General features: G+C 41.8%; 1 protein-coding gene across 1 annotated transcript in view; it reads left to right on the top strand.

The window, feature by feature from the left end:
- Nucleotides 1–13,037, top strand: part of LOC122654634 (homogentisate geranylgeranyltransferase-like) — an 84,285-nt gene that overhangs the window by 17,850 nt on the left and 53,398 nt on the right. The window lies entirely within an intron of this gene.

Genomic DNA, 13,037 nt, shown 5'->3' with positions numbered 1-13,037 from the left:
GCTTGTATGGCTAGATTCTTGACCTGTACAGCCTTTGCAGTTCGCAACCCCCCAATCAGCGCTTTGTACTCAGCCTCATTATTGGAGGCAGGAAAGTGCAGTCGTAGCGCGAACTATATTTTGAAGCCTTCCGAGCTTGTTAAGATGAAACCTACCCCCTTGACTTTGGCGTTACTTGATCCATCCACGAATATTGTCCAAGATGGCTCTGGGCTGATTTTTTCTTTCAACACGATCTCCTCCTCTAGTTCGTTCTCGCTCTATGTGCATTTCGCTACGAAGTCTGCTAGAGCTTGGCCTTTTATGGCCGTTCTAGGCCTGTACTCGATCTGGTACTCGCTCAACTCAATTGCCCAAGCTGTCAATCTTCCAGATACATCAGGCTTGTGGAGTACCTTTTTTAAAGGTTGGTCAGTCATGACCACTATCGGGTAGGCTTGGAAGTACGGCCTCAGCTTCTGGGCTGCTTTCACCAGTGCAAACGCGAGCTTCTCGATCTGGGGATATCGAGTTTCTGCGTCTAGCAGGACGTGACTGACATAGTACACCGGTCTTTGGACTCCGTCTTCTTCCCTTATTAAGGTGGCGCTCACAGCCACCGGTGACGTTGCCAAGTACAGGAGCAACTCCTTTTCAAGTACTGGTCTCGTCAATAGCGGCGGATTGGTGAGGTATGCTTTGAGGTCCTCAAAGGCTTTTTGGCATTCCTCCATCCATTGAAAACTCCTCACATCTTTCATATTCTTCAAAGTTTAGAAGAATGGCAAGCATTTGTCTCCCGAACGAGACACAAAGCGTGCAAATGCTGCTATTCTCCCGTTCAGCCTCTGCACTTCGTGAACGGTCTTAGGCGGGCTCATCTCCTATATGGCTTTAATTTTTGCTGGGTTGGCTTCAATTCCTCTCTGGGATACCATATAACCCAGAAATTTGCATGAGCTAACCCCGAAGGCGCACTTGGCAGGGTTCAGCTTCATTTGGTGGACCCGTAATACTTCGAACACCTCATCTAGATCGATTAAGTGATCCTGGGCCTTAATGCTTTTTACCAGCACATCGTCCATGTACACCTCCATATTTTTGCCTATCTGGGCCTTAAAAATCTTGTTTACCATCCTCTGGTAACTTGCACCTGCTTTTTTTAGACCAAATGGCATCACCAGGCAGTAGAAGTTCTCCTGGTCTGACCGGATTGTCGTGTATAACTCATCTCCTTCCTTCATGAGGATCTGGTTGTATCCAGAGTATGTGTCCATAAAGCTTAGCCTCTCGTGTCTGGCTGTTGCATCTATTAATAGATCGATCCGGGACAGTGGGTATTCATCTTTGGGGCAAGCTTTATTGAGGTCGGTGTAGTCAACACACATTCTCCATTTCCCGTTCGGCTTGGGGACCATTACTACGTTCGCGAGCCAGGTACGAAATTGCTCTTCTCTAATAAAGCCGGATGCTTTTAGCTTCTTTATTTCTTCTCTTATCGCGGCCTGCTTCTCTGGCGCGAACGTCCTTTTTTGTTGTACTGGCTTCCTGTTGGGGTCTACGTGCAGGGTGTGCTCCGCGATGTGACGGGGTATGCCTGGCATGTCCGCTGTTGACCAGGCGAATACGTTCTTATCTTTTGCAGGAATAGGGTGAGCTCCCTCACTTCTTCCTGACTTAACGAGGACCCGGTGTTAACTATCCTGATTGGGTTATGTTCATCCACCGGGACTTCCACGAGCTCCTCCACTAGTTCGCCCCGCTGATAGCATCTATCTCCTTCGCGGTTGTCTACGACCTCTACCTGATAGGCTGTTCCTCTACAGTTGCCCTTGATGCCCTTCAGCTACGCTGCGTGGCACTCCTTGGCTTTTTTCTGCTCTGTTTGGCACTCCCCTATGCCATTAGGGGTGGAAAACTTGACCTTCAGGTGCTTGGTAGAAACTACCGCTCCCAACTTGTTCAGACTAGGTCCGCCCAATATGGCGTTGTAGGCTGTGGCCGCTCGAATGACCATGAAGTTGACCTTTATGATCTTTTGGTCCGGGCTGTTCCCACCGTCATCAAGAGCTCTACAGATCCTTCAATTGGTACTGGCGCTCCCGAGAATCCGTACAATGGTGCGGTCTCGGGCTTCAGTGTACCAGGCTCGAACCTGAACTGCAAGTATACATCGTAGGATAGCATATCCACGGATGCTCCTGTATCCATTAAGACCCTGTGGACGGGTCGATTGGCTATAACTGTCTGAACTACGATGGCATCGTCGTGTGGCCAGCTTAGCCCCTCCATGTCTTTATCTAAGAAGGTGATCTCGGGCTCCGTGCGTGCTTTCTTCTCGAAGACTTCCGCTACTGCTACAAATCTCGCTTTCGCCTTAGCTTTGCGAGTTGACTCTTGCCCTAGTCCTCCCAAGATGGTGAGGATTGTCGGGGTTGTGAACGTGTTGGCCTCGTCCTAATTTCTCTTAACCTCCCGATGATCGCCACATTGGTCGCTTTGGCGATCCCGGTCTTCCCCTCTTTGGGCTCTATCATCTCTTCTCCAGTCATTCCTTAGGGCTTCTCGGCCTCAGGGGTTATCTTTTGCCTCCTTCTTGATGTAACGCCTCAAGTGGCCCTTCTGGATCACGTCCTCTATTTCCCTCTTCAGCTGTCTGCAGTCTTCCGTGTCATGGCCTACCTCTTGGTGGAACTTGCAAAACTTGTTCGGGTTTTGATCCTCCGATTTTGAGAACATTGGCTGGGGTCGCTACAGCAGCCCTCGATCCGATACCTCCATCAGGATTTTAGTCCTGGTGGCATTAAGCGGGGTATACTCGGGACTTGAATCCCTCTCTGACCTTGCTCTCTTGCTGTCTTTCTTCTTATCTTCTTTTTCACTCGTCCTCTTTTTCATGGGAGCTTTTCCATCCACTGCTTTTCTCGCCTTCATGATATCGAACATGTTGGCATATTGGTAACAACTATCCAATAGCTGTGGCATGGTCGTCACCGGATCTAGCATAAGCGACTTTACTAGATTGTGGTTGGTGACCCCGTTGTGTAGGGCATTGAAGGCCATCGCATCGTCCAGGTCCTTGATCTCTAGGCTCTCCGCGTTAAAGAGGATAATATAATCTTTGATGGACTCGTCAGCGCACTGCTTGACAGCCAGCAAATTGGCTACAATTTTCTTCTACTTCACACTACTCTTGAAGCGGCTAACGAAGGCTTTGGCCAACTCTGTGAAGCTTCTGATCAAATTAGGCTTCAATTTGGCAAACCACAATGCCGCGGGCCCCTTGAGAGAGGTGGGGAAAGATCGGCAGGATACTACATCGGACCCACCATAGACCGTCATCATGGCGTTGAAGTAACTGATGTGGTCGTTGGGATCGCCCTTCCCGTCATAGGCCTCGAATGCCGGGGCTTTAAAACCCTTTGGAAGTTCTGCCCTCATAAGTTCCCTTGTAAAGGGATGTTGTCCTGGCCTGAAGCTTTCTTCTGGGGCTGTTCCCCTTTCCAGGGCCGCAATCTTTACGTTCATCTCTCTGAGCTTACGGTCAAGCTCGCTTTCTACGGCCTAGTTGTTGTCAACGTCAATTCGGGAGCGTCGTGCATTCAACTTGTCTCTAAGATCCTGACGGTGTGGCCTCGGTGGGTCTACCCGATCAGTGCGTATGTCGAAGACCCTAAAACGGGTCCTTTCGAATCGGTTGTGACTTCTTCGATCGGTGGATACTGACTGCTCATCCACACGTGAAGGTCTACTCCTGGTGGGCAGGTTCCCCGTACGCACCACTCCCAGGGGAGTTAGCTCTCGCCTGGAGGGATGCGATGACCCGGCTCTACTTCCTGACGCTCGTATGTCGTCCCTGGTCATCCTCGGGTTCCCTGGGGTAGTCCTTGGGAGAACCAGAGGCAGCAAAGGTATCGGAGGTGGTATTGGTGTTGGTGGCAGACCTGCGACTGCGGTAGCCACCACAGTGGCTGTCCTTAACGCTTGTACCTCACGAGCTATATCCCTCAGAATCCCACTCTGATTGGGAACTTGCAGTTGTAGGTCCTGGATTTGGTCGACGTTGGTCGGTGCACTGGGATCTGTCTCTGGGATAAATCCCTGGGGGAGTGGCGACGGAGGTGGCAAAGCCTGAATGCAGCGGCTGGACTGGCCCTAATTTTGCGTCGCCGCTTGATCAACCTCTAGTGCGATGGAGGGTTGAGTTCTCGCCCTTCTCTTGCCGTGGGTAGCTGGGGGTCGACGGACGTGGTTGCTGTCCACCGCGTTTGGGTCTTCTTCCCCGCATTCCCACCGCCGCGTGTGTTCTTCGTTGTCTGATGAGTCACTGGGTTTTCCACGGCTGATGGCGCTTGAGCATTGGATGGAACGACATTGGGTTCTCCTGCCATGATCTCAAGTTCAGTCGGATAGAGAGTCTAAGGCTTTGAGGATTGTATCGTTCCCATAGACGGCGCCAAACTTTTGCATCAGAAATCCTCTTGGAGCGAGTTCTACCTGCAAGACAAGGATTAGCAGGGAGTACCGGGCGTCGCCGGTGATCTCACTCCGATGCTAAGTCAGATCTCTGAGAAATAGTCAGAATAATGAGAATTCAGATGGCTTAGACGTGTGTTACCTCCCTTATTTAAGGTGGTGGAGAGTTCGAGTTGTGCCGGAATTGGAAAGCTGAAATCCCAGAGTGGAGTGAGACCGTTGGAGAGTGTAATTCGAAGATAATGTTTATCCGTCGCTTCCCATGCGCCTAATTAGGCGTAACATGGACAGAAGTCTAGGACCATGTCAATCCATGATAGACTTGGAGTGTCCTACGTAAGCTTTATAGGATATCTCTTTCGTTTGGCATATGCAATGACACCTTTGTCTCTCAATCGAACTCTCGAGCTGGGCCTGGATTTCTCGATCTCTGTAGCTCTTACTGACCGAGCCGGTATTCTTATCCCAACAGTGGTTGACCTTGGGGTTGTTGGGGAATGGGATATCCTCACCATTGCTGAAGGCGGGTCTACTCAAATTCCTGTAGGAAACACCTAGGACTGGGAGGATTCATTGAGGTTCAGCTTCTCTTAGGTCCCATTCAGCCATTCTTTGTACAAATTTTGTTTCATATTTAATTCAATTTGCTGACCTTTAGCAAAAAAAAGAGGAGGTTTAAACAATGACCAACAAGCTCTACAAAGCTAAATCGAGTTGGGGGAAGGGGAGGGGGGATCATTGCCAATTTTGACAATAGCTCGTGCTTGAGGGATTCCTCTACGGTCATTTTTCCATCTGAAATAATGTATGTGCATTGAGTTGGTTTTTCCATTACTTCAAAGAATCGTCGTGGTGTCTGGGTGTTTCATCTCATTTAGTTGGGATAAGGCTGAGTTGAGCTGAACATATTAAACCAAGAGTCTCATGCACAAAGTGAAGTATAATGCTTCACTATTTGCCACTTGGTAATACATGGGTTCGACCATGTGAAAGATCGAGGACCCCACATATATCTCAAGCCAAATTTTAGTCCAAAGTAAGTAAGAAAAGTTGCTCAAACCCTGCTACAAAATTTTAGTAAAATTATCTAAATGCCATGAGATAAATATAAAGTTCATAATGACATCTTTTGTAATTTTAGCTACTTTCTCTACTCATTTTAAGTTGAAATTGTACCAATGAGATGCTTGCCTAGTTCTTTGTCACATAGACTAACCCATGTACTGATATATGGCAAATAGTGAAGCATTATACTTCACTAAGCATAGTGACAAGGAAGAAAACCTTGTTCAAATTTCTACGTAGGGCTCCCCATAACAGCCATTCACCCTTGAAAAAATAAGAATACGATTCTAAGAGCAATATGGTTCCCTCGTATGTTAGATTGCAATCTCCTAAGTAGGTTTCTTCTATTTAAAAGAAGTCTGACTCAAACCCAAATTGCACAAATTGTTTGCACATTATTCTTTTAAAGAAAAGAGAACTTAGAGAGAGAAAAATGAAGTCTTCTTCTTCCTCAAGTAAGGGTTTCTGCCATTGAAGTGGTGCAATCAAACAAAGTTTGTGATCTTGTGTTGTATTCCTTTGGAGGAACATGCCACTTGTGCGTTCTAAGTAACCTACAAACCCAATTTTGAGTTTTTTTTTCTCTTATGTATTTATTGAGATCCAAGTTCCATTAAATTTTTGTAGTGGTATTCATATCGTATCACTTTCACCTTTGCTAGCAAAGTCAAGCTTCATTTTACCTTGACCAGCAAGTCTGTCATCAAGGGAAACTCGACTAACAATACCCTCATCTGATCTCAAACAATTTTTGATCGGGATTAGAATGACATTAATTTTTTTTGGACCGAAGTAGTACTGGTATTTCAAAAGGTTTGGACTTAGTGATGCCATATATCGAAGTCAAACAATTTTTTACCAGTATTAGAATGACAAGAACTTGGTTCTGGACTAAAGTAGAACTGATAATTCAAAAGTCTAGGACTTAGTGATGTTTTATATCCAAGTAGGAGTATCACCTTCCGAGTTTGATGTCGTTGTTCACCAAGTTTTAAACTTATGAATGAATGGCACTGGTTGGGTATCACCTTTCGAGACTATCACAACACACCACAGCTTGGCTCGACGTGCGTGTATGTGTGTGAAAAAGCACCTTGAACCAACCCCCGACTCATGGAGGAGGGATACTTCCCTTTATGACCTGAATTTTGTCACCCCCTCCCCGACGATGACGACAATGGGACGTGGATTGATATTTTACCTCTCTCAAGTAGAACTCATCCCCACAATCACCTATCTTACTCCTTCGTGACCTTGATAAGGTTCGGATAAACGACTTTGAGTGCAAAATACTTGATGTTACCCAGTGGTGCAGAAGCAGCATTAAAAAGACTGTCGAAAATCCCCTGACACCGAAATGGTGTCAATACATGTCTTGAATTTTAAAATATTTTTGGACCAAAACATGGACCACCACCTGAACCATTGGATAGTGCTCAGAAAGAAGAATCCAATGGTATATTGCATGAAAAATCCGATATTCAGATGCAAATCCAAAACCGCCCCAAGAGCATTTGTGGGATCATAAACTGATCTGTGTATCCATTTATGGATCCACAGATCCGTGGGACCTAAATGGTGGTCCATGGATCCTAAATATCTACCCTTGTAGGGGACCCCTCTTATTCATTCTAGAACCTAATTTCTCTGATCCAGAGCCCTTTCTGAGGTTTTCCTCCCTTTTCGGAGTCAGTTCGACACCCCAAAGGCCCCTTCCCATGTGGATAATCCCTCGATAAGCCCCTTGATGTCCTGAATCCATGAGAAAGGGAATCTATTCGATATGGCCTAGAAGTACGTGTTTGATCCACTTCAAAGTCTAACCATTTTTATGAGGTATATAGTCTTGAGAGATAGAGAGAGAGAGAGAGAGAGAGAGAGAGAGAGAGAGATAGTCAATCCCCCTCCACATGAGCCAGGGTTATGCCAAAATTTTGTCAACAAAGTTCGTCCAAATAAGTTGGGGTTCTACTGAAATTTTGTGAATAAAGTTCATCCGAATAAGTCGGGGTTCTGCCGAAAGTTCATTAGCAAAGTTCGTCTGAATTAGTCAAAGTTCTACAAAAAGTTCGCTAAAAAAGCAAGGGAATCTTCTCTTTCCAATCCTCACCGAGGGCCTTACTCAAGTATGTCCTCCCCTCAATCGTAGCCCTATCCTTTAACTAGGATTTGGGCTACCCACATAGGGTCTAGGCCCATAACAACCTAGGTGTCGACTCCTTTTTTACCTTCCCTTTTGAAAGCACCCTTGACACCCCGCAAACGTGTTCACCGCGCACACGTTGTACACACACACACACACACAGACAGATATTTTATATATATATATATATATATATATATATTTTATTTATTTTTTATTTATCACTTCTTATCCACTTCCAATGTGGGATTAAACATTTCACACTAAAGTGCATTCCCAAATAGTAAAAAACAAAAGAAGACAAAAGAGCAAGCTTATGGGAGGGAAATCAAATTTTCAAAAGAAAGATATTTTGGAACTCTTCAATTAAAACGTATTAAATACAACAATCCTTCACAAGTTTCAAAAAATCAATAAAACACATAATAGCCTAAGCACATTAGAATGATATAACACATCGATACAGATGTCTTTCAGACTTGAATTTGCACTAGGTCTAATAAATCATGCTATAGAGTACAGGTGAAGTCAAACTTCTTAAACCTTTCCTCATTGAAGTAGCCGATTGACCTACCAACCATGTCCTATTGCTCTACCCTTTATATATCCTTTTGTGAGTGGACATTCTGGTCTTGTCCCCATCTTGGGTCATGAATGTTTAGAAAATTCAACCATAAAATTCTCATCAGAGACAGCCTCATCCTCTACATCCACTTACATTAGCCCATAGTATTAACCACGGTTAACATACACACAATTCATGGGCTCATGGTGAGTACTATCTTTCATCTATAACCGAAATAGGCACTGAAATGATAGTACTAATTACGTCATCCAGTGACTTCATTTTTATTCTTTGAATCTAATTTCAGGGATCTCCTATCATATATAGGTTGGGTGTCTATCATCTTGACTCATGAATCAAGGGCCGTAAGCTTATTCCTTTAGATTACCATAAATAACATTGGTGGATTGCGACTTTGTTAGCATATCTGCTACATTTTCCTCCTATTTAACAAAATCAACTACAATGGTTCAATTTTCCATATATATCCTCACCAGGTTATGTCTTAGATGTATATGTCTTCTCTTACCATTATATACTTTGTTCTTAGCATTTGCAATTGTTATCAAGTTATCATAATATAAACCGATAGGATGCACTGGCTTAGGCATTAGCTACTAAGTTTCTTAGTCATTCGGCATCTGATCTGGCTTTTTCTAAGGCCACAATTTCAATTTCTATGGTGGAACTTATTCCACATGACTGTTTGACCGATTTCCATGAAATCGCATGACCACCCAAAATGAATATATAACCACTAGTAGCTACAGTTTCCTTTGAATAAAAAATTCAATTAGCAACAAAAATCATTCAACATTGCTAGGTGTCCGATACCATGTCAGTTTTGGGCATGGTTCTAAGTATTAGTATCGTATTGTCCGTGGGCGAACGTACTGATTTTACATGTAGCCGATCCCGATATTATGTCGATACCGTATCAGTGACACGATACAGACTTGGGGTAAAATGGTCAAAAAATTTATTTTTTAAAGAGATTCAGGGATAATTTTGTCTGATACAACTAATCCGTTCCAATACCGTATTTGTAGCATATAGATTTTTCAAGTGATCGATATCCGATCCGATACCGTGCACTAGAACCATGGTTTTGGGTTGATCGATACCCATTTCAATACCGTGCACTAAAACCATGAATCAAAAGGCTGGACACATGAGGATAAGAGTTGTTTTTCAAAGAGATAGAAGAGAGGTTGACACATGCTCACATAGTCACATCTATTTGCTGACGATTTTTTTTCGGTTAGATTTCCTACACCGTTCCGTTGTCCGATTCTTCTCACAAGGGTAGAAATAACAACTTAACCACACTCAGGCAATGTGTTCAAGCAGCTAGTTAAATCATTATTTTTGCTTTTATGAGAGGAACCGTACAAGAGAACCGGACAACTGTACCAGACACGAACCTAAAAGGATAATGACCCCTTCCCTACACCCATAGATCTTTATAAAAAAGAAAACAAAAATGACATCATCGATCAATAATTATATAACGTGCAAACTTAAATTCAAACCTTCCTCGCACGATCAAACAACAAAAATTAAATTTTTTTTTTAATCTTAGTGAACTCCTCGTTGGAGAAGAATCCTCTGGATTCCATGTGGGGGAGGGGGCTCCCAAGGAACCGTCCTCGTACGAGGTGCTGTCGTGCTGTGCAGGATTTATTAAATCATACGTTTTTTTTTAATCCTTCTATCTTTTTTGGTTTTTTGTTTCAAGAAAAAAAATTCTATCTCTCCTTTCCTTGGGTGTCTCTTCTTTTGACTATTTAATGGAAAACTTTATATCATCTCCTATATTTGCATTATATTTATTCAAACTCTCTTATTCAAAATTTTTTTTTCTTCTGATTCTTTGAAAAAACAAACTTCTATCTCTCTTTTTCTCCTGATACTTAAATATTCAAATTTTACTTTTATTTTGAATAACACAATGCATTTCTCATTAATTGATTTAGTCTGCAATTAAGTCAATTTACTGACTAAGGGATGAGACCAATGGGAAAATCTTCTACACAATGTAAATTTCTCTTATTCTTTATTCTTTTAATATAAAAATTTCTTTTTCTATCAAATATATATATATATATATATATATATATATATATATTCCTTTTTTTCTCCAAAAACAATTTATTGACTGAACCGAAGTGGGAGGAGGATTGACATAGCTGCCTTCTTCCATTGTCTCTGAGAGAGAACAGAGATGAAAAAGATGAATGGAATGGAAATAGTCGACAGTTAGGGTTCGAAGAGAAGAAGATCAAAATCGTAGTATACAAGGCTTTTGTTTTGCGTTTTTTCTTCTTTGAGTTTTGAGTTTTTTTTTTTTAACAAAACTAAACTTAAGTTAAAAGGTATTAAACACGTTTAATTACTGTTTAATACGTGTATAATATAGGTATATTTAAAAAAATGAGTTTTTGCTATATATAGAAATATACGATAAAATATATTTTTTAATTACACATTTGAATACGCATATTAAACGCGTATAATACACAAACTTACTAAGGTCACACCTAGGGATGCAAGTTTGGCCCTGTTAGCTTGAACCTGCCCTGGCCCGCCTTGAGCCCAAATAGGGCTTGGGCTGAGATATTTGGCCCTGAGGGTGGGTCAGGGTTGGAAATTTCTGGCTTTGAGTAAGGGTCAAGTCGGGCCAGGGTTGAAGTCTCAGGATAAGTCTGGCTCGGCCCGTCCCAATTCGACCATGTTTTAAGTTATATTATGAAATATATATTGATATAATATATATATCATAAACTTTAAATGTCACCCATATTTTATTATAAAATATATTATATATGAAGATAGTATGTGATATAATACATTTGATTATAGTGTTATTGTCTATAAAATTGATTATTTTCTCCCTGATCCATTCCAGTCCATGCATTTCCTTCCCCCTCCTCATGATCAGAGCCTATCAGGGTCAACCCAGTCCGATCTGAGTGCGGATCAAGATTGGATTTTGCAGACCCTGAGTCAAGATCGGGTCGAATCTGAACCAAACTAAAGGAACTTAGGGTTGGGCTAGGGTTTTATAAAGCCCGGCCCAGCCCGACTCTATTGCAACCCTAGTCACACCCACTTGCTGACACCCATAGCTCGTCAATCAATGACATTAACGAGCTTTATCCTAAAAAACCAAAAATGACGTCATCGATCAATAATTACATAGCGTCTAAACTTAAATTCAAACCTTCCTGGCACGATGAAACAAAAAAATTATTATTTTTATCTTGGTCAACTCTTCGTATGAGAATAGATCCTCTCGATTCCATGTGGGGTTATTATTATTATTATTTTTAGATTAAGAGCTTGTAAGGGGAATTGGGATAGAATAGCCTCTTTTTGAGGAGTTGGTCTTTTGAAGAGTTGAGTTTTGTCATGAATGGACCCATTGGGAATGGATTATTATCCTCTCCAAAGCTCGGTAGTGTGGCCATAAATACTAACATGTGTTAGTTCAGATATCCAATGGTTCGAACTCAACATAATCAACTGTTAGATGTTCGAACTACCACGTATCACCCCACCTAACACTGCCATACTGTCGAGCTTTTAGGAATTTGAGAGGATAATTTTCAGTACGAGGTGTTGTCGTGCTGAACAAGACTTATTAAATTATTACATAGCGATAACCTTTTTTTGAACTCTTCTATCATTTTTGTTTGTTTTTCTTTTTTCAAAAAAAAAAATCGATCTTTCTTTTCTTGGGTGCCTCTTCTTATGATTATTTAATGGAAAACTTTATCAATTACTATCATTATCCTATATTTAGCCTATATTTACTAAAACTATCATATCTTAAACTTCTTTTATGAAACTACCCTGTTTTTAAACTTTTGCGTCTCCTTCTACCCTCATGTTTTTTAATAGCCAGATTACCCTTTTTTTCACCTAGTAACCTGCAAATCTATTTAACTTACCATTCTTCTTCTATTTTTTACTATTTTTATCATTAAAATAGTAAAAAATAAAAGCACCCACCCGCTTCTTATCTCTCCCGTTTTTACTCCATTCGGTTTTTTTTTTCAATTTTTTTATTTAATTAATTTTTTATTCAACATTTCATCCTCACCGTTCTTCGAATAGATTGACCTGATTCTCACCATGATCCAATTCTTCTCCTTCGTCTTTGTTATAAGTGCTTTCCCTTCTCTGAAACCGATCCATCTTTCATGGATTCTCAACTGAAATCGTCAAGAAGGTAGAGACAATCCGATGATTGATCTTGTGTCATTCTATCCCATGGCTGCGAGGTTGAGGAGAGATGAAGATGGTCGTGTAGAGATCAATTGTAATGGAGAGGGAGGGTTAACTTCTGCTTCTACGAATATGAAGAGGGAGAAGACGAGTGACGACTCGAGAATCGTGATGTAGGTTAATAAAAAATAAAAAACATAGAAAGGTAAATTGAATAAAAAGAAGAAGAGAGAGAAGAAGTGGGGTGCTTTGAAGAGAGTCGATATGTTCCATGGCTTTAGTACACAGTATCAGAACGGGTATCAGTAACCTGTAAAATCGATACGATAGCGATATGGTATTGGCTTGGATCGACTGTATCGGACAAAATTACCCCTGAATCTCCTTAAAAATGAGTTTTCTGACCATTTTACCCCTTGTCCATATCGTGCTATTGATACGGTATCGGTGATTAGAAAAATTGGTATGTATCACTAGATACGGGCAATACGTTTGTTCGAAGAAGAACGATGAGGATGAAATGTTAAATAAAAAATTAAATAACTAGGAGATTGAAGAAAAAACAAAAAAAAAAAAAAA

Source organism: Telopea speciosissima, chromosome 3 (assembly GCF_018873765.1).
Source record: "Telopea speciosissima isolate NSW1024214 ecotype Mountain lineage chromosome 3, Tspe_v1, whole genome shotgun sequence".
NCBI lineage: Eukaryota > Viridiplantae > Streptophyta > Magnoliopsida > Proteales > Proteaceae > Telopea > Telopea speciosissima.
The sequence above is the reverse complement of the archived record's forward strand: the minus strand, read 5'-3'. Positions and strand labels throughout refer to the sequence as shown.